The sequence below is a fragment of the Aethalodelphis obliquidens genome, unplaced genomic scaffold (assembly GCF_003676395.1).
Source record: "Aethalodelphis obliquidens isolate GAN/ISIS:26980383/991018 unplaced genomic scaffold, ASM367639v1 scaffold78, whole genome shotgun sequence".
NCBI classification, from domain to species: Eukaryota; Metazoa; Chordata; class Mammalia; order Artiodactyla; family Delphinidae; genus Aethalodelphis; species Aethalodelphis obliquidens.
In genome coordinates, this window is record NW_020838022.1 from 4101477 (window position 1) to 4124792 (window position 23316).

Sequence of the window (23316 nt, forward strand, 5' to 3'; positions counted from 1 at the left end):
ATAGATAAAAACAGATGTGTGGATATTAATTACACAGCATCAATGACATAAGAAAATGAAATATGTTTCTGATTGTAGAAACTATTTCTTTTGCCTATATGCACAATAAGATCCCTATTTATAAAAACATACTAAAATTATAGTTTCACCACATGGTAACAGGAGTCATAATGAGTAGTAGGATTCCAGGTGAATTTCATTTTCCTTTTGTGCTTACATACTTTCCAAATGCTCTACAATGACAATGAATTACTCTAGTGACCAGAAAAAGATTTGTACTTGCTCTGAGGTTTGAAATAAATGTATATCATATACAGGATTGGGAACCACTGAGCTATGTGCCCATCAGTAAGTTGTTCTCTCACAGAGTGACTATTCTCATTTCTTATGTCATACAAATCAGGCATCTTTATGTACTAGCACTTCAACTTTAAAGTCACATAAGTTGTTTTTACTTTTCTAGCACATACATGGCCTGGTATTAGGCCATCTCTCCTGTAACTTGTGTTTAGGTTGTACGGTTCAAAGGAGTTAGGGGTCAACTACATTGACCTAATAAGTGTACACACATTAACTGTTTTTAAGAACTGCCTAGTTAGATGAATGTCCTTGCGAGGAACTACTTAATCATTTTATTTCTCATACATCTAAGTTGGCACCATGGTCCAAATGGAAACCATTTTGCTATGCTTCAGCACTATCTGCTTTTAATGAGTCTCTGGAGGTCTCTGGATGGATTTTGCTGCCAAATACCATTCAGCCTAACACTGCAAGTGAAGTATCGAACTCGGGGTGCTTTGTCTGCCAATAGATTTCTGCTTGGAGTAGTATCCTATACATTTGGAAGATTCTCAAATGACAAATTTCTAATACTTTACCACAAGACCACCCAGATGAATTCAATGTGGTGTTCTTGGTTCTAAAAAGTTGCATATAATTATCTTCACATAACTATGGTGCTACAAAAAATTCCCTACCTATCTTTAATAAGTATGAAATAAGAGAATAAGTGAAATAACTGAATCGATTCAATGGATTTGATCTCTAGTTTACAGCTATTTACTGTATTTGTGTACTGTACAGCTATTAAACAGTATTTGTGCAATATTTGTGTGGACAATGATGGGGGGGTTGATACTATAATCTTTGCCTTCAAGTTGCTTACAAAGAGATTGTAAGAGGTTGTTCCTTGAAGAGACAAGAAAAAGCATGCCCCCCATGTCTAATAAATGTGTACAGAAGAAATGAGTGAATGCATCTTAGATGGGAGTGACAGGAATAAAAGGAGCCATTCTTCACACTGTCACTACATAAAAGAATGAGGGAAATCGTTAAGCTTCTGCAGTGCTCCATGTCTGAAGTGATAAAGGCCTGGATTAGGGTGGTAAAAGTGGAAAATGGAGACATAAGAGTTGCAGAGCATTATAATGAAGAGCAAACAATTGATTTCGTGATTAACTGACCAGGAGGAGAGGGAGGTGGAGGTATCAAAAATGGTTTAACTCTCAAGCCTGGGTGGCCTGAAGGAGAAAGGGCCTCTTTGTCAGAAATAGGGAAATTAAGAAGCAGATATGTTATGGAGTACGGTGATGAGATGGACTATGTTGAATTTTGTCAGACTGACATATCAAGGGTATTCTGTGAAAATGGTGTAACTGGATTTCTAGGTGGCATTTTACAAAGCCTTTCCTCATATCCTATCCATAAGAGGGATAAATTGTGACCAGACAATTGTACTGCTACATATTGGGTTAAATTATCTTTGTCTTAATTAATAGGTCAAAATTAACACATCTCTAATGAGTCTCTATCTTATGCCTTGTTCTAGTAATCACTTATATTAATGAATTAAATGAGAGCATAGCTGACATGCTTACCCAACCATTAGTAGACACAAAGCCAGTAGGGATAATGACTTATTATGAAAAATAGATTTTGCCCATCTCTGTAGCCTCTTGGTTTTAGATTCTGATTTTAAAAAGATGAAATTTAATAGTGACACATTTCAATGTCCTGCTTTCGTGTATAAAACAAGCTCTATAAATGCAGTAGTGCAGTTTTGGGGTGACATATTAAAAAAGTGAGGGACCTGTAAAAAAGACTAGCTGTCTTAGTAGGTTCCATGAATCAATAGCATTATGAGGTTATACTAACAGATGTTTAATATCTAGAAGAGGCAACAGGCTTGCTCTATTTTGCACAGATCAAAAGATACCTGAAAACTTTACCCTGAAAAATTTACGCTTTGACATTTGGAAGACTCTATACTGGGATACGCTCAGAGAAGAAGTACCAGGATGGTGAACCTACTCAAAACCTCAACATCCTCCAGAATTTATTTATTTATTTTCTCTCTCTAAATTTTTATTGGAGTATAGTTGATTTACAATGTCATGTTAGTTTCAGGTGTACAGCAAAGTGAATCAGTTATACATATATCCATTCTTTTTTAGATTCTTTTCCCATATAGGCCATTACAGAGTACTGAGTAGAGTTCCCTGTACTTTACAGTGGGTCCTTATTGGTTATCTACTGTATACATAGTAGTGTGTATATGTCAATCCCAATCTCACAATTTATACCTGCTCCTTACACCCTGGTAACCGTAAGTTTGTTTTCTACATCTGTAACTTTATTTCTGTTTGGTAGATAAGCTCACTTGTACCCTGTTTTTAGATTCCACATATAAGTGATAACATATGATATTTGTCTATCTGTGTCTGACTTACTTCACTCAGTATGACAAGCTCTAGGTTCGTCCATGTTGCTGCAAATGGCATTATTTCATTCTTTTTTATGGCTGAGTAATATTCCATTGTATATATGTACCACATCTTCTTTATCCATTCCTCTGTAGGTGTCCATATATCCCCATATCTCCTCTCTCTTGCATCTCCCTCCCACCCTCCCTATCCCACGCCTCTAGGTGGTCACAAAGCACCAAGTTGATCTCCCTGTGTTATGCGGTTGCTTCCCACCAGCTATCTATTTTACATTTGGTAGTGTATATATGTCAGTGCCACTCTCTCACTTCGGCCCAGCTTATCCTTCCCCCTCCCCATGTCCTCAAGTCCATTCTCTACGTCTGCATCTTTATTCCTGTCCTGCCCCTAGGTTCTTTAGAACCATTTTTTTTTAAGATTCCATATATATGTGTTAGCATACAGTATTTGTTTTTCTCTTTCTGACTTACCTCACTCTGTATGACAGACTCTAGGTCCATCCACCTCACTACAAATAACTCAATTTCGTTTCTTTTTATGGCTGAGTAATATTCCATTGTATATATGTGCCACATCTTCTTTATCCATTCATCTGTTGATGGACACTTAGGTTGCTTCCATGTCCTGGCTATTGTAAATAGTGCTGCAATGAACATTGTGGTACATGACTCTTTTTGAATTATGGTTTTCTCAAGGTATATGCCTAGTAGTGTGATTGCTGGGTCATATGGTAGTTCTATTTTTAGGTTTTTAAGGAACCTCCATACTGTTATCCATAGTGGCTGTATCAATTTACATTCCCACCAACAGCGCAAGAGGGTTCCCTTCTCTCCACACTCTCTCCAGAATTTAGTGTTGTTTGTAGATTTTTTGATGATGGCCATTCTGACTGGTGTGAGGTGATACCTCACTGTAGCTTTGATTTGCATTTCTCTAATGATTAGTGATGTTGAGCATCCTTTCATGTGTTTGTTGGTTACCTGTATATCTTCTTTGGAGAAATGTCTATTTAGGTCTTCTGCCCATTTTTGGATTGGGTTGTTTGGTTTTTGATATTGAGCTGCATGAGCTGCTTGTATATTTTGGAGATTAATCCCTTGTCAGTTGCTTCGTTTGCAAATACTTTCTCCCATTCTGAGGGTTGTCTTTTCCTCTTGTTTATGGTTTCCTTTGCTGTGCAAAAGCTTTGAAGTTTCATTAGGCCCCATTTGTTTTTATTTCCATTTCCCTAGGAGGTGGGTCAAAAAGGATCTTGCTATGATTTATGTCATAGAGTGTTCTGCTTATGTTTTCCTGTAAGAGTTTTATATTGTCTGGCCTTACATTTAGGTCTATAATCCATTTTGAGTTTACTTTTGTGTATGGTGTTAGGAAGTGTTCTAATTTCATTCTTTTACATGTAGCTGTCCAGTTTTCCCAGCACCATTTATTGAAGAGGCTGTCTTTTCTCCACTGTATATTCTCGCCTCCTTTATCAAAGATAGGGTGACCATATGTGTGTGGGTTTATCTCTGGGCTTTCTATCCTGTTCCATTGATCTATCTTTCTGTTTTTGTGCCAGTACCATACTGTCTTGATTACTGTAGCTTTGTAGTATAGTCTGAAGTCAAGGAGTCTGATTCCTCCAGCTCCATTTTTTTTCCCTTAAGATTGCTTTGGCTATTTGGGGTCTTTTGTGTTTCCATACAAATTGTGAACTTTTTTGTTCTAGTTCTGTGAAAAATGCCATTGGTAATTTGATAGGGATTGCACTGAATCTGTAGATTGCTTTGGGTAGTATAGTCATTTCACAATATTGATTCTTCCAATACAAAAACATGGTATATCTCTCCATCTTTTTGTGATATCTTTAATTTCTTTCATCAGTGTCTTATAGTTTTCTGCATACAGGTCTTTTTTGTCTCCTTAGGTAGGTTTATTCCCAAGTATTTTTTGTTGTTTTTGCAATGGTAAATGGGAGTGTTTCTTTAATTTCTCTTTCAGATTTTTCATCATTAGCGTATAGGAATGCAAGAGATTTCTGTGCATTAATTTTGCATCCTGCTACTTTACCAAATTAATTGCTTAGCTCTAGTAGTTTTCTGGTAGATCATACTGGCACCCTAATCTTGGACTTCCAGCCTCTAGAACTGTGAAAAATAAATGTCTGGGTTTTTTTTAATCCAAAAAAAAGAAAAAAAGAACACTAGTATATGTGGACAATTTAAATGAATCTCATGGTGTGTTGAGTTAAAGAAGCCAGAAAAATAAAAAAGTAAACCCTTTATTATTCCATTTATATTAAGTACAAAAACAGGGAAAATAAATCTATGGTAGTAACAATCCAAACGTGGTTGTATTAGGGTTGGGTTGGAACTGACTGCAAAGGGGAACTAGGGTACTTTCTGAGGTGATGGGTATAGTTTATATTCTTGATTACATAGTATTTACACAGGTATTTGTAACTGTCAAAATTAAACCAATGGTACACTTAAAATATTGTATGTGCATTCTCTATATGTAAATTTGACGATAAAAGAAAAGGACAGGGCTTCCCTGGGGGTGCAATGGTTGAGAGTCTGCCTGCCGATGCAGGGGACACAGGTTCGTGCCCCAGTCCGGGAAGATCCCACATGCCGTGGAGCAGCTGGGCCCGTGAGCCATGGCCACTGAGCCTGCACGTCCGGAGCCTGTGCTCCGCAACGGGAGAGGCCACAACAGTGAGAGGCCCGCATACCACAAAAAAGAAAAAAAGAAAAGAAAAGGACAAAAATAAATAAGGAGAATTATTATTATTGGAGGTATGATTATTTTCATTTTCCCCCAATGCTGAAATTATAACCTAAGTACCCTTTGTTTTCCTGATACTTACTGTGTCATATGGCATAATTGTATTTGCACTGAGTGTAACCAACTAGCTTTACCTCCCTGAACCTTGGTTTTCTCACTTGTAAAATGAAAAAGGTTTATTGGTAATATTCTATAATATTTCTACAAAATCCATTAACTATTTCACTAGGGATTCAGCAGAAGGGTACAAAGGAACACATGCATTTGGGTCACCAGACTGTGGAAAGCCACTAAAGGCAGTTTTTGCCAATCCTAACTTGGAGGTGACCAGTAGACAGAGCGGGGAAAAAAATATGGTATTGTCATTGGACACCACTTCTCCCTGCTCCACATGAGGTTGCTAAAGAGATGAGGAAATTAAAGTTAACTACTATAAACTATCTCCTTTATTTTAACATCAATACTTGGATATTCAGGCGGAGATTCAAGTCGGACATTAACCAGACCCACCCACTTTCTGCAATTGTTTGGGGTCACAGTCATAGAAATTTAGTTATGTTGTTTTAAGCTACAATTGATTTCTATGCTGTTACTACTATTTACTTCCCACATATACAAATACAAACACTTATAAGGAACAAAGTAAACCAGAAGTGACAAGAATTATAAGCACATTAAGTGAACAAGAAAGATAAGCACAGTATCATCTCCCATATGATTTCCCTTCTTTAACTCTTCTCCAGATAATGGGAAAGGAGAAAGAAGGAGGGGCACACTTTAGGTGTATGTGTGTGTGTAGGGGAGGTTCAAGCAACAATCTGATGCTGCCTTTTATTCTTCTGGACTGTTTGCATTCATGTTTATCTCCAATTATGGTTTCTATAGTGTTGATCCTTTTTAAAGGGCTCTAGTATATCTTTTAGATTCAATTTAATTTCATAGAATGTATAAAATATTATTTAATCAATTCTACAATTCCTAACTAGCAGCCTTTTAACAGCCTGTGATTTTCAGGTAATCAGTCTGTAATTCACTAAGAATCTTCTCAGAGCCCAGCACTCGGCTGGCTCTTGAAGGTCCATAATCAAGGTTAATGAGGTCTCCGTCCTTAAAGAACTCAAAGCTTGAATCAAGAGGTGGCCCTTTGTCTACAGATATTTGGAGGGGAATTCTACTATGTATCCAGCATATAAAACAAAGTTTTGCAGATGGATTTGGGAAAACTGGTTACAAAAATCAGCATTGGCATCTGCAAATCCATTATTTTGGCGGCGGGGGGGGGGGCAAGTGGACAATTGGCTATTACTAGGGACTATCGCTATTTGGGTTTATGGTGGCATAAGAAAGTGGAAAGCTAGGGGAAGTGGCTTGAAATGTTGATCCTAAACACATTTTTCTACAACATCCAGAGATGAATGAATGAAAAGTGGGTTTATTTTAATGATTTTGATAAATGCTTCAGTTGATCATGAAGACTAAATTAAATCAAACAAATTTCAGGGAAATAATCCACATGCTACATGGTTAGAAATAGCCACAAGACTTAAACCAACATTAACAAAGATCCGCCAAGGAATTATGAAGAGGAAACAGAATTTAGTCCAGTTTATGGTGTAAAATGACATTTGCATTTCTAGCTTTCAAAATCTCAGGAAAATCAAAGCAGAAAGCTAGCCCTTAGCTACATCAAGGGCAAGACTGACTGAGGAAAAATGTGATCAAAGCAGAACCATCTGTGGCAATTTAATGATGATTTCAGGCTTGCACCAAAAACATACTTAATAAGAAGTTAAGAGCTAAAGGGAAGACAATTTCAAAGGGATTTGAACATTGAAGAAAATATCTGTGTATATAGATACAATTAACTGATGATTTGATTTTAATTCTCTTGGAACAGGATGTCTTCTGTGGAATTGGGAAGACCTAAGAAAAGAAAACAAACTGCAATAATGCCTTTATGTGCTCTTATTTGGGGCAAGTAAAAAAATCATTTCCCTACCTCTTATTTGACATCTCAGTCATGTAAGGCAAGAATGAATAGAGACCCAGCTGAAAAAACGAGGGATTTCTACACATTTTAAACTCAGCTATAACAAACCATTTGCTGAAAGCATTTTTAGCACATTACTGTATGAATGAAAATGCCAGTGTTCTCTCATTTTGAGAAGGTTTGCCCTAATATTTAGTGAGGTGAGACTTTCCCTGAGTCAGGTGCACACAACACCCAGTGGTCTGTAGAGAGTAGTCAGGAACTCTGGGAACTCTGTTGTCAAGGTTATGGTCCTCTCCTAATTATGGAAGTAGACAACCCCAAATATAATACAAAATAGGGCATGAGTGGCCCGGCAATTTCTTTTACTTTTTTCTTTTTTTGCCATATCTATCAGCATTTAGGTTTTATTTATAATATGCTATTTAATACGTCACTTGACATTTTATATACAGACATACAAAAGTGTTCAAACATTGAAACATTCCCCTTGCATCTAAGGAAGGTACAGTCTCCTAAAGCCAGTTTGCATATAGACTTTCAAGTTTCTTTCCTAGGGAAGAAAAAAAGCCACTTATCTTTTCATCAGAAATTAAAATTCTCTTTGCACATAAACTCTTCAGTAAATGTATTTTTTTTACAATGGTGTGTTAGTTTCTGCTTTATAACAAAGTGAATCAGCTATACATATACATATATCCCCATATCTCTTCCCTCTTGCAGCACGGCAATTTCAGAGAATTCTCTTCTCCATTGCCAACTGAAGTGAATGAAATAGTAACTTTATGAGTCAGAAATGAGATAAAATCTTTCCTTAGTCCACGGAGAAATTAATCAAAATAATTTCCCTGGGTGAAAATCTTACTCCATGAGTAATAGCAATAATACTGAGGTCAAGAAGCCTAACATTGAGCTCTGTTAATTTAATATACTCAACAAACGGAAATACAATAAAATCAAAATTATTATTCTGACTCGGCTAGCAGCTGTTCATTGGGGAACATTTCAAACTTGATTGATGCTCAGTCACCTTTCATGAATGATTTTACTAACTGTCCCAGGGGCATGGTTATGATTTTTTTAAGTCAATGACTACATTTTAGAGGAAGTGATCACATCTTCCCTTCTCAGCCAAAATTTTCTGATAACGCATTATAGACAAGTTGTTTAAAAACACAACTGAACAGTGCCCCACTTTGGAAAATGACTTCGGAGATTTTATTTTATTAAGGGAAAAAGTACATGTGTTTGCATCATGAATCATATCTGTTGTGTTCTAGCTGCAGTAAAAGTGACAAGGAAGTGTTAGCGCTTCAGGTCGAGAATCCACGGAGACAACACTAGGCCACTTACAATATCACAATGGTGAAAATGCATAGGCTGTAAATGTAGGGTATTTAAGCTGTCCTTTTTGTTCTCCAGAAGTTTTCTTGGAAATTCTAGTATAAGAGGATAGCAACTTGCATTCCCATGGCCAGATCAGCCTTTTTGTCATGTCTGCGTCAAGTAGTGAGGGAGAAAGTGAATCCCTACCAGCCAGCTAGACCAAACATACATCCTGCCAATCAGTGGGGTGACAAGGGTGCAACAACATTGCTCTTACATTCCATTAGAAATGGTTAAGTTAGGGGAATGAGGGGATGGTGAGTCAGTTCTTAGCTGTCTGAAGTTCTATGCTAAATCCGTGCTGCCACTGTAGTATTTGGGTAGCCATAAATACAAAGTTTCTGATTATCAAGGGAGATTGGAGAAAAGCAATCATTAAAATAAAAGGCAGACAGCATAAATACATGGGATCAGTAACTAAATCCACTTCTCCTCAAATGTGAGCTGGACTGATGCTTAAAATGTCTGCTCTGATGCACGACAGAGGGTTTGACTTCACCAGACTAATCCTTCAACTGAAATTCTTTTGGCATAGGAATCCCTCAGTGAATAAAATACAGTAAAGGTCTATGAGCATAAGTGAACTGAAGGCCACAACATTTGAAGAGTCCAAAAAAGTTCAGAACGTCCCTGCTTCACCCAAGTCTTAGTCATTTGATGGTTAATTAATGAAATTAATTAATGAAATTAATTAATTTAAAAAATTAATGAAACTTAATTTCATTAATGAAATTAATGAAACTTCTCACTAGCATCAGCACTGCTCAGTGATTTAAAGTCCCAGCGTGAAATCAGCTGATTGGAATGACTGTTCTGTACATCACAGAGCTGTGTCACCCATCCCCATTTTAGGATCAGAGGTATTTCACAGATTTCATGTAGTAGATTAGCTTGTTTGGGGAAATATTTGATGAAACTCTACTCTTTGTTCATCTGTAAAAAAGAATAACAACAGCACTTGCCTCATAAAGTTATGGTATTAAAGATGTTATTATACATATAATGCTTAAAATAGTGCCTGGCACAAAGTAAGCATTGAAAAGGCATTGTCATCACCACCAATGCTATTAATATTATTTAACCCATTCTCACTTATTTTAATAACTGATATGTTTGACCAAAATTATGTGACAGAAAAGAAATTGTGCAAGTTCTGAGCCCATTCCTTAAAAGACTTTGCAGTTTATTTTTATGGTCTCGGGAACCCTGTAAGCACCTACGTGGGTGAGCACAAGACCTGCTGGAGGACGAGAGGCCACATTCAGGATGTCTTAGGTCATGATCCCCAGAGGACAGATTCTGGAATGGAGATTTTCAAGCAGGAAGTTTACTGGGGAGTGCTGTTGGCAACAACTGTGAGGCAGGAATAAATGTAGGATTGGTCATGGGGAAAGTTAAGCTGCAGCACAGTTGAAACAGAGGTCTCAGCTGATCCCTTGGGGAACTCTGGAGCTGAGATGGCCCTTCAAAGTTGTTTCAAGTTAAGGCAAAGGGCCAGGCACTTTGATGTCTGCATCAGCCAGTCACTGGATGAGGGCTGCCCTCAAGGAGGGAGTATGATCTTGGGCTAGGCAGGTGCTTTTGACAACTATTGGGGTAGAGATTCAGCAGTAAGTTGTCAACAGGCAACACTTCTAGTCACTGTGGGAAAAATGTCTTGGCCTTGAAGAGGGGGATCTGGCTCGCATGCCATAGTATTCACTACAGAGGTGAATCTAAGTGTTCCATTCAATAGCCTGGCAAGTGCCAAACATGTGAGTGAGTCCACCCTAGATCGTCCGGGTGCCATTCAACCCACTACCTGACCGCACACGTCAGTGAGCCCAGCAGAGATAAATCAAACCAGCCCAGACCAGAAAAACATCCTAGGTGACTCACAGAATCTTGAGAGATAAGAAATAGTTGCTTATTTAAGCCATTAAGCTTTGAGGCAGTTTATTATATAGTGATCGACAACTGATACAAAAGATTACATTATATTACACTGTAACAGTAATCGTTAAAGGCTGTGAGTGTAAGATTAAGGTTATTCTAGTTGTAGTGTTAGTAACAGGTTTTTTTTTTTTTTCCGAACAGCCATGGCCAAGGGCATTAAAATCAACATATATTTGAGATTAAATCAGCAACTCACATGCTACTGATAGAAGCTGGGTTTGACTACGCAGTACAACTCCTATGCCAAGAGGATGCCAACTGCCAGCACATGAGGTGGGCACATAGGCCTCTGAGGAAGGATCCAGCATACACTTCTGGGAATCAGTGTTCAAAGCATTTGTGTCATCCAGACAGTACAACTGCAGGGAGTTGGCAGGAGCTTTCCCTAAGGTATTCTTTGAGAAACTGAGAGCTTACAAAGGGGAATCAGTGTCATTCTATTTAGATATTGATATTATACCAATTTACTTGAAAGCTAGAAATATCTTTTTTCTCTAAGGAAAAGAAAGTTGAATCAGTTGAGACAAGTACTTAAAATTTTTATTTATTGAACAAACATAACTAGAAAAAAAAATCACCTACCAATCCTCTCTTTCTATCAAATTATTTTTATTTTCTCACATTCCTTTTCAGTCCTTGTCCCTATTTATATCATGATTAAATAGTTTTAAATATAAGGTAGATAAAATTTTGTGTTAGAGTAGGACCTTTTGAAGAAAAAAATCCGAACTTGGAACTTGTTTTTTTTTTTACACAGAGCCTAAAATCCTTGCAAGTCAAATGTGATTAGGAACTCTAGACTGAAGGGCTTCAGGAATTCCTCACTGTCAAAGAGTGGTTACACTTTAGAGATCTCTTCTGAAAAACCTACATGAGGATTCATTTCAGAAAGAAGGAAATTGAACCTACAAAGAGCAGGATGCAAAAGTTAAGAAAAGGAAGGGGGGACTGGGAAACTAAAGCTGAACAAAGCTCTGACTGTATAAACCAGAATTTGGCAAACTATGGCCTCTGGGCCAAATGCAGCCCACTGCCTATTTTTGTACCTATAGTTTTATTGAAACACAGCTACTCTCATTCATTCACCTACTGTCTGTGGTCACTTTCCTACTACAGTAGAATTGAGTAGTAGTGATAGGGACTGTATGGCCTGCAAAGATGAACATATTTACTACCTCATCTTTACAGAACAAGCTTGCTAACTTCAAATCAACGGCTAATCATGTTAATGACTGATTTGGGTACAAACAATTATATTAATGATGAATTTTGGGGTGATGTGATAAAAAAAGGTGGGACTATAATACTAGAAAACAAAAACATGGAAGATAGGAGAGGTGACTGGAGTTACCTAAGATGTCTATGTTCCTTGGAAAGAGTTAGAGATAATGCCAGGTACATATGTTAAAAATATAAGGATATGATTTTTTATATACTACAGTATAGCATTTATAGATTTCATATTGAAAGTTTAAAATAATTTCAAGTTACCCTTAAGGTTGACGATGTAATAATTTGTCTCTCTCCCACCCTGTTAGCGACCTTCAGGAGTCACTTAGCTGGCAGGTTAGGCCGGTGGACTGGCAAGCACTTCCTCTGCAAGGGGCATGATTGTTCTCTAGTCAACCTCACATAATTCTAAGTGATAAAAACTTGTGTGGGTAAAAACAGACCCCACAAGAAAGTCCACTGTTGGTGATGAATGTATAAAAATTCTCCAAAATTTATTATTCTTAGCCATAACACAGAAGTTTTAGGGGGGAAATTATATGTAATCTTAATATTTGTGAATTTCGGAACTTGAAAAGTATTGTCATCTGTAAATGCAAACAAACTGCTTTATGTAACTGCAAAAAGTTCTGTACCCAAGCAATTCAACAGCTCCTGATCATACAGAAATATACTAAGGCAAAAATTTTGTGGATCAGTGTTTGAACATTGTTATATTTATAGAAAAGTATTGTTGTTACAATTAAATCATTTAGCATAAAGTAGATAAGAGCTAGTTGACCAAGTCTTACACATTTCAACCAGTGACTTTAATATTGTATAAACAATCTAGTGTCATAACTTGGAATTTAAACCAAGGAAAATATTTGAGGCAACTTAATGTAATTTAATTTATGGAAATCATAATTGCATTGCCAGTCATTTTTGAACTTCAGCTTTTAAATTATTTTTTATATACAATACAACTCAGTAAAATAAATTGTTTATTAATCTTTGTCTAATAGATATTTCTGAGTCTTTAAATGTACATTGTTCATTATTTTGTCCACAGCATTTTCTATTTGTTTTTAACCTTAAGCCAGTTATTCTTTCAGAAGGTCAAGGCTTCTAAATTTTTTGTTGTTGTTAAGAACAACCCGTCTGATGCAGACATTTTTAGAACTTTGCAATACATAGGTCCACTAAATCATGAGCTCCTCCAGGGAAAGAAGTATTTCTTATTCATCTTTTTACCCTCATGGCCTGTCACATAGTGGGCACTTATTAAATGCTTATTGAATGTATCAGCTAGAAACATCTCATAACCCCTAATTCTTCCAGAACAAACTGTGCTTCTCTTCACAGGGTCCATGTATCTTCCTAAGTCCTACTCTATTGTAAATATTTGTCTCTTTTCTCTGTCTTCTCCATGTACATCTCAGTTACCAAAAAAAAAATAAATCATCTATGTATTCCCAGTCGCTAGCACTGGTACCAGTTTCTGACACATAGTAGTAGGTGCTTAGGGAAAATTTTTTGAAGTGAATGTATCTCTGGAAGTTATATCGTCTTCAGAGGGTAGGCTTCAAATTGAGAGAAGATAGGAAAATTCATCCTTTGTGATATTATCCCTCCCTTTGATTCTTCTCAATAAACTGTGGGCTCCTTGAAGGTGAGGTATGAGGCCTAGCCTCTCTCTCTCCCCAGTACCCAGAACCTATAGCGCATGCAGTGCTCAGATGTTGAACTGAGTTGAACTCCCACCTCTAATCTTAGGTTGGACTTCATTATAGATTAACCTAGCCCAACCATTAGAGTCAAATAGCTTCCTGGCTTGATTCAATAAATGCAATCAAATTCAAATCTTGAATGTCTGCAATAAATCTTAGAGTTTAAAGTGCCAGATTAGACTATTCTGCCTTAATTTGTTTAGCTTTCTTTGATTTGAACACGGCCCATTAATTTAAATTAAATAAGCAATTCAAAGCCTGTGGACAATAAATTAGATAAATGTAAATGTCAGGGACTGCAATCCCCTGGCTATATTTTAAAGATAGTAAACATGTAAGACATCAGAACCAAATCTCCCTTTTGATGATGATAATGAGATGTTCCAGATCAAGAGTAAAACTGGGACTTATTTTAAAAATCCACAGACACTACAGACATCCCAGCAACAAATTCTCTATTTCTGTGCGTGGAAGTTGCCCTATTTCAAGTACAGCTTTAGAAGTTATCACTAAATTGTTTGCATTGTTGTGCTATTTTAAAGAATCAGGTTGTGATGATGGTTTAGGAATCTGCCATCCCATAATAGATGCTTTGTTTCTGGGGATCATTTGTGGATGTGCATTACAAAGCTAACTAAAGTGCTTTCCTCCATCCCCCACAGTTTGTCAGAACTTACCCTCTTCTACAGAAAACCACAGCAACTAATAATTTGGTCAAATGGTCAATTTAGTGGGCAATAACAGCAAAACACAAGAGTTATATGAATCAGCTGAGAGTTTGTTTCACAGATCAGATCAGTAAATACAACAAAATGAACTGATGCAGTTTTCTAACACCAAACAAGCATGTTTGCTGTTGACATATTTGCTCGAACTTCCTCTGTACTATAGTATTCTGAGGTAGGACTTCAGAAATACTACTCAGGAAGACATACAGATGGCCAAGAGGCACATGAAAAGGTGCTCAACATCGCTAATTACTAAAGAAATGCAAATCAAAACTACAATGAGATATCATCTCACACCGTCAGAATGGCCATCATCATAAAATCTACAAACAATAAATGCTGGAGAGGGTATGGAGAAAAGGGAACCCTCTTGCACTGTTGGTGGGGATGTAAATTGGCACAGCCACTATGGAGAACAGTATGAAGGTTCCTTAAAAAACTAAAAATAGAGCTAACATATGATCCAGCAATCCCACACCTGGGCATATATCCAGAGAAAACTCTAATTCAAAAAGATACATGCACCTAAATGTTCATAGCAGCACTATTTACATTAGCCAAGACATGGAAGCAACCTAAGTATCCATCAACAGATGAATGGATAAAGAAGATGTGGTATACATATATATATATATATATACAATAGAACACTACTCAGCCATAAAAAAGAATGAAATCATGCCATTTGCAGCTACATGGATGGACCTAGAGATTATCATACTAAGTGAAGTAAGCCAGACAGAGAAAGACAAATATGACATGATATCACTTACATGTGGAATCTAAAATATGATACAAATGAACTTATATACAAAACAGAAACAGACCCACGGACATAGAAAACAAATTTATGGTAACCAAAGGTGGGGGGATAAATGAGGAGTTTGGGATTAACGTATACACCCTACTATATATAAAATAGATAAACAACAAGGTCCTTCTGTATAGCAAAGGGAACTAACTATATTTAATATCTTGTAATAACCTATAATGGAAAAGAATATGAATAAGAATATATATAACTGAATCACTTTGCTGTACACCAGAAACTAACCCAACACTGTAAATAAACTATACTTCAATAAGAAAATACTATTCAGTAAAACAGCTCTGCAGAATCTCAGATGTTCATGTTCATTTGAGCTCTTCCATGGGCATGCACATATACAGGCTTTGCTCTGACATATGGATAGATAATTGTTCCCAGTAGTTCTCTGATTTTTGTAGAGACTCTTGCCTGAGCTGCAGGTGCTAACTTGTAACACAGTAACCCATATTCAAAGGGTTCCCATTTTAAATGTAGGAAGAAAAATGTAGTCACAGAAAAGCCAGTTTGTGCTGTGTCCATGACAATGTTAATACTTAAAATAACAGCTCTCTTCCTATTAGAAATATTCTTTGCATAAGAATCCATTGTTGGTTTTCTTAGTTTTCTTTCTTTCAAGAAAATAAACTGTGTTGAGAAAGGCACTGTGTCCAAGTTACAAAAACAGTTTCTAGGATGCATGGTCATCATAATTAAATAGTTCAGCTTGGATTTGCTACTGCACTATCAACAGCTTAAAGCTGAAAATTTTTAACAAACCTACATCCAGCTGAGATACATATACATATGTCATATTTGTGAAACGTGGCGTGAGTCTTGCCATGACTCTAGTGCAATTACATTTTAAGCACCAACAACTCCATAGCCCTTTAGGGACTAAAGGGTTTCCCCCTTAAACACTAAACACATCTGACAGAGATATTCATATGAATGCTTTCACGACTAAGAGCTAGCACTGACCAGAACATGGGGATTTGGGGAAACAGTGAGAATAAGAATGCTTCAGTGAATGTATGATGGTTATTAGAAAACCAGGAGCCTGTATGAGAAGATGGATACAAGGAAACAAAAAGTTAGGGGCTTTATCAGCCAGGGTCCAAGCGGGAAATGGACGGCACACTCTTCTTGGATAATTTGAGGAGGAATTAGCATAGGGACTATTTGCAAAAGCATGGGAGCATTTAGGAAAAGCAACAAGGAATTGTGAAGTGCCCCAGGGATAACAACAGGAGCTGTTACCAACGCTAGGCTTGAAGGGGCAAAGGAGAGAATGATTATTGGTACCCAGAAAGCATATAGAAATAGCTCAGAGATATTGTGGGTTTGATTCCACACCACTGCCATAAAGCGAATATAGCAATAACATGAGTCATGAATGTTTTGGTTTCCCAGTGCATGTGAAAGTTATATTGTAGCAATAGCATTATGTCTAAAAACAAGTACATACCTGAATTAAAAATACTTTATTGCTAAAAATGCTAACCATCATCTGGGCCTTCAGAGAGTTGTAATCTTATTGCTTGCAGAGGGTCTTGCTTTGATGTTGAGGGCTGCTGACCAATCAGGGTGATGGTTGCAGAAGGCTGGGGTGGCCGTGGCACTTTCTTAAAGTAGGACAACAATGAAGTTTGCTGTACAGATTGACTCTTCCTCTCACAAAAGATTTCTCCGTAGCATGCAACAGTGTTTGATAGCATTTTACCCACAGTAGAACTTCTTTCAAAATCAGAGTCAGTCCTCTCAAAACCTGCTGCTGCTTTATCAACTAAGTTGATGTCATATTCTACATCCTGTGTTGCCATTTCAACAATCTTCTCAGCCTCTTCACCCAGGAGTAGATTCCATCTCAAGAAACCACTTTCTTTGCTCATCCTTAAGAAGCAACTCCTCATCCCTTAAAGTTTTATCATGAGATTGCAGCAATCCCGTCACATCTTCAGCCTCCGCTTCTAATTCTAATAGTTCTCTTGCTATTTCCACCACAAATGCAGTTACTGCCTCCACTGAAGTCTTGAACCCCACAGCGTCATCCATGAGGGTTGGAATCAACTTCTTCCAAACTCCTGTGAATATTCCTATTTTAACCTCTTCCCACGAACCACAAATGTGCTTAACGGCATCTAGAATGGTGAATTCTTTCCAGAAGGTATTCAATGTACTTTGCCCAGATCCATCCGAGAAATTACTATCTATGGTAGCTATCACCTTATGAAATGTATTTCTTAAATAATAAGACTTGAAAGCCAAAATTACTCCTTGATCCATGGGCTGCAGAATGGATGCTGTGTTAGCAGGTGTGAAAAAAATATTAATCTCATTGTACATCTCCATCAGAGCTTTTGGGTGACCAGACACTTATCAATGAGCAGTAATATTTTGAGAGGAATCTTCTTTTCTGAGCAGTAGGTCTCAATGGTAGGCTTAAAATATTCAGTAAACCATATTGTAAACAGATGTGCTGTCATCCAGACTCTGTTGTTCCACTTGTAGAGCACAGGCAGAGTAGATGTAACATAATTCTTAAGGGCCCTGAGATTTTCAGAATGGTAAATGAGCATTGGCTTCAACTGAAAGTCACCAGCTGCATTAGCCCCTAACAAGAGAGTCAGCCTGTCCTTTGAAGCTTTGAAACCAGGCATTGACTTCTCCTCTCTAGCTATGAAAGTCTTACATGGCATCTTCTTCCAATGGAAGGTTGTTTCATCTCCGTTGAAAATCTGTTGTTAATGTAGCCATCTTCACTAATGATATTAGCTAGATCTTCTGGATAACTTGCTGCAGATTGTACATCAGCACTTGTTGCTTCACCTGGCACTTTTATGTTATGGGGATGGCTTCTTCCCTTAAACCTCATAAACCAACCTCAGCTAGATTCAAACTTTTCTTCTTAGCTTTTATAGAATTTTAGAGAGTTAGGACCTTGCTCTGGATTAGGCCTTGGCTTAAGGGAATGTTGTGGCTGGTATGATCTTCTATCCAGACCAGTAAAACTCGCCATATCGGCAATAAGGCTGTTTTGCTTTCTTATCATTCATGTGTTTACTGGAGTAGCGCTTTTAATTTCCTTCAAGAACCCCCCTTTGCATTCACAACTTGGCTAACTATCGAGCACAGACAACAAACTTTTGGCCTACCTTGGCTTTCAACGTGCCCTCCTCACTAAGCTTAATCATTTCTAGGTTTTGATGTGAGGTGAGAGACATGCGATTCTTAAGTTCACCATCTTATACGGGCGCAGTTCGTGGCCTCAAAACAATGACAATAGTAACATCAAAGATCACTGATCACAGATCACCATAACAAACATAATAATAATGAAAAGTTTGAAATATTGTGAGAATTACCAAAATGTGACCCAGAGACACAAAATGAGCCAACGCTGTTGGAAAAACGGCACTGATATACGTGCTGGATGCAGGATGGCCACACACCTTCAGTTTGTAAAAAATGCATTATCTGTGAAGCACAATAAATTGAAGCATGATAAAACGAGGTGTGCCTGTAGTAATATGGAGAGGGCCACAGGACAGGAGCTGTGGCCTTTAGTAGAGGGACATTGTCGTCCCATTGTAGAACAGCAGGGGGCAAGGCAGGGGAATACATACCCCGATCTCACTTTCATCTTTTTCTCTCACCTGTCATTGTCTCCCACTGCCCAAACCCAACAAGAAGTTGAAGGCAAAGGACCTTATTGATGTAAGTCTATGTAAGTCAGCCTCCCAGGGCAATAAGCAAGGTGCAGAAAAATACAGAGTTTTCCACTTGTAAGGCTTTCTGGAAAAAAGTTACCTCATGCCTACATGTCTCTCAAGGTGGATATGATTATAAATAGATTTACTGTGAAGAAGTGAATTAATTCATTTTAATTAATTGATATAATTGAAGATTACCATAGAACAATTTGAGTACAGTTACAATTTTATGGCATAATTTGCTCTGTACATTGGTTGCAGATTTTGGTAAATAAAGTATGCGGCATAGTAGAGAACAGAGAACTTAGCGTCAGAAGATCTGGGTTTTGGTTCTGACTCTGCAAACTGACATGCTTTGTGACTTCAGACAAGGATTTTAATTCTCTGAGCTTAGTTTATATATGGGTTAAATGGATAAGAATACTTGTTCTGTTTGTCCATACCCCAAAGGGTGGTTGTATGGATCAGATGAAAATATATTAAAAAAATGTATAAACCAGAATATCTCTTCTAACACGAGTGTCTACTCTTCTAGCATTGCAAAATAGAGTTTAAAGATAAACGCTGGGCTTGTAGCGAAATAAGCTGACTTTTCATTATTTTTTTTTTTACACTGACAGATCTATCTCCTTCCACCCAGACAGGATTCTGCCAGCTTCCCCCCAGATCTAATTAGGTTTTAAATGAGATTCAGGAAGACATAATAGCTTATTCTGATTGTTCTTTTTATATCATACAGTCTCTAAATATTCATTGTGCTCATATGATTAAGCTGTAAATCAGTGGGCTTTTTTGAATTTTTTATTTTGCCCCATATATTTGGCTCTAACAGTCATCTTAGCTTCCTATCAGTTTTTACTCTTTTCACATTGCCTTTACTCATTTTGCTTTGTCTGAAAAGCTCCTAATCATATTTCAACACCCTAAGTAAATATCCCCTCTTCAGAAAAGCCCCTCCTTACACCTAAGTAGATTTGTACCTTTTCTGTTTGGTACATATAGTGCTTGGAACAAATCTCTGTTGTCACAGGTATCACTCTGCATCGTGTTAGAATTATTTGCTTTTATTTCTGTATTTCCTAGTAGGCTCTGAGGGTCTTGAGTGTAAGGGCCATGCTCTATCTGGGGTTCTATCTCCATCAACGAGCAAAGTGCCTGGCACTTCATGTGGGCTCAGTTCATTGGAACTCAAGTTCTGGGGATAGGTGTAAGTAAATTAAAAAAGAAACGTAGAGGCCTAGTTTAACTGAAGTGTCATTTCTACTCCTCAAATTAGTTCATCAGATTCAAACTGCTAATATTTGGGACAAGATACTCATTTCTTTTAGGGTAGAGCTTCAACAGAAGATAAAACACTGACTTAGATGAAAGTTCTCAAAAGTGTCCCAAGCTGAGAGTGATCATGAATGCATATACGTTGAGGAAAAACTTGCCTGAAAAATGAACTTGAAAAATGTTACCAACCACCTTAAAGCTGTACGCATGTGACAGGGTATGGATAAGATTTTGGTAGCTTTTTTTCTGTTAGTGCCTGTTTTCCATTTTTGCTAATTCATTTTTGTTATCTGTGAGTACTCACTAGCAGACATATTGTAACAAGAGCTAGAGGTTTAAGCAAAAAATATTTATGGGAATAAATAATTAAAATAGAAAAACAGTATATCTATTGACTTACCTGCCCCTAGCCCTCCCCCCTCCATCACACACACAGAGACAGACAACTTAATGGTAAACAGGTACAATCAGTATTCCGTGAAACCTAGTTTGTTACGTTGGCCTTTTTCTTAGCCAGAATTTGTCAGGTTTGAAGATAAAGGCAGTGGCTCAAAAGGATGATTTCTCTGCCTCTGCCTTTATGAGATAGATGGACTGATGGACAGCAGAGGACAGTTCTGAAAGCTCTATTTGTGATTATCTGATCATAGGGGTTGGGCTAAAGAATGGGGAAGCAGATTTGAGATTCCGCACATGATTTTTCCTCTTTTTGTAACAAATAAAGGCCAAACTGATGCTTAGATTTTATTAGCATGGCTTTTTTAAACGTCCTTTCAAAATACCTCAGGGTTCAAAAGATAACTTTGTACCGGTCTGCATGACCCAATCAGAGGAGTGTTTTGAGTTTTTAAAATTTTCTCCTTAAAGAAGATAATGTAGCTGAACCAATATTGCTAGACCTCCCTCTCCTTTGTCTGTATTTTAGGAAGCAATAAATCAATGAATCATAAGCGCCTTTCTCCACTTCTAGAGAGTTGCGGGCTTGGGGGAGAAGATCCAATAGGAAGGTGGTTCTACTGTGATAGGCAAGAATGGTAAAAGCCATTACAAACATCCCTGCCTCTCAGGACGATGCCGTAAGAGTCAACTTGACTATTCACTAGTGCTCCCTGGAATAGGAAAAAATGAGGAACGGCGGCTATCAGGGTACTCATGCAGCTGAGCCATGGTCCAGGAGGAGCCATTAACACTGTCCACCAGGAGTGACATTCATCCCTGTGGTGACGCATATGCCCAAACCATAAGAGCGTTCCATACTTCAGCCAAAGGACAATGGATGAGAGGCGGAAATACTGAGTGGTTGGTCTCATTTCTTATATCTTTCTATTTTTATCAGTCCTTTCAACAACAAGCTTTTTTTTTTTTTTTTTCCGGTACGCGGGCCTCTCACTGTTGTGGCCTCTCCCGTTGCGGAACACAGGCTCCAGACACGCAGGCCCAGTGGCCATGGCTCACGGGCCCAGCTGTTCCGCGGCATGTGGGATCTTCCCGGACCGGGGCACAAACCCTTGTCCCCTGCATCGGCAGGCGGACTCCCAACCACTGCGCCACGAGGGAAGCCCCAATAAGCTTCTTTTTAAATGCCCAATTTTGAAGGATACTTAATTTCATTGAACTATGTGGTTATGTTAGGGAGAAGTGAAATAGAAAGTAAATTATTGAAACCAGCTCACAGAAATCATTCTATAACACACACATCTCCCTCTTCTGTTCAATCCATATTCTGACTTTTGGAAAGAAAGCAGGCAGACCTGATTTTCAAGGACCCAAATGCTTATAATATTTTCATTTGCTATAGCACCCTGTCAGCTAGTCCTTTGTATGCTGTCTTTTATTATTTTTTTTTTTTGCGGTACGCGGGCCTCTCACTGCTGTGGCCTCTGCCGTTGCGGAGCACAGGCTCCGGACACGCAGGCTCAGCGGCCATGGCTCAAGGGCCCAGCCGCTCCGCGGCATGTGGGATCTCCCTGGACCGGGGCACAAACCCGTGTCCCCTGCATCGGCAGGCGGACTCTCAACCACTGCGCCACCAGGCAAGCCCTGTATGCTGTCTTAATTTCTTCAAAGGCCAGGACTTTTTCATAGCTAGTACAGTGTAAGAGTCCTGGACTAAAGCAGAATAACTGAATCTTAGTCCTAACTCCACCTCCTAGCTGTGTGGCTCTGGACAAGTCTCTTCATCTTATTAGGCCTCAATTTCTTCATCAATAAAATGGTTATATTACCATACTGCTTACCTCACAGAGTGAAATGCATCCTCCATCATGGGTGTGAAGAATACTCCATCTGCAAAGGGATATGCAAATATAAGGAACTGTGCCCCTGTTGCTGTGGGATGGCAGGGAACAGCACAACTGTCTCCTGACTAAGAATAGTCTAGGGACAGAAAGTAAAATGACTGACTGAATAATAGATCCAGCCCTAAGCCCCAGAGAACAGGCCTATGTGTTTAAACAATGCATGCACAAGCCTAATATACATACAGATGTGTCTAAAACAAAACTCACATAATCAGAAAAATTGAGAGCTAGAAGTCACCTTAGAGATCTAGCTCTTACTCTGTTTGATGGATGGAGAAGCTGAGGTTTTCTTTTCACCTAAAACAAGGTGCTCTCCCTCACTTCCCAATATATCTCTTGGTCAGCTTCCATCTTGATTCTCCTAACTCTCATCCAACCAGTCAATTGCCAAAATCTACCTTTGCAATGGCTAGCCATTTCCTTCCATTCATCCTCCTTCAGGCGCTAATACTTCATGCCTGTTCTTATAGTAACCTCCTAACTTGCTCCCCTTCCCTCCCCAATTCATCCTCATGTTACCAGGGCAACGTTCCTAAATGATTACTTTTATCATTTGCTTCACTGACAAAATATTTTAAATGTCTCCCTGTGGCTGTAGGATAAAGAATAAACTCCTTAGTCTGACTTTTAAGATTCCCCACAATACACCTCTGATATTCCTAGTGTATCCCCTACTATTTATTTTACATGAACCCTGTGGCCCTGGGAAGCTGGGATCCTTACTATTCCTCCAAATGCTTCCCTACAATTTAC

General features: G+C 38.2%; 1 long non-coding RNA gene across 1 annotated transcript; it reads right to left on the reverse strand.

Annotated features, from left to right (window-relative positions):
• Positions 1-807: 807 nt before the first annotated feature.
• Positions 808-18722, reverse strand: LOC113612516 (uncharacterized). The gene is made up of 3 exons (XR_003429867.1): positions 18598-18722; positions 18387-18388; positions 808-818 (listed from the first exon to the last, which is right to left on the reverse strand). It is a non-coding gene; the product is annotated as an uncharacterized LOC113612516 (long non-coding RNA).
• Positions 18723-23316: the final 4594 nt, after the last annotated feature.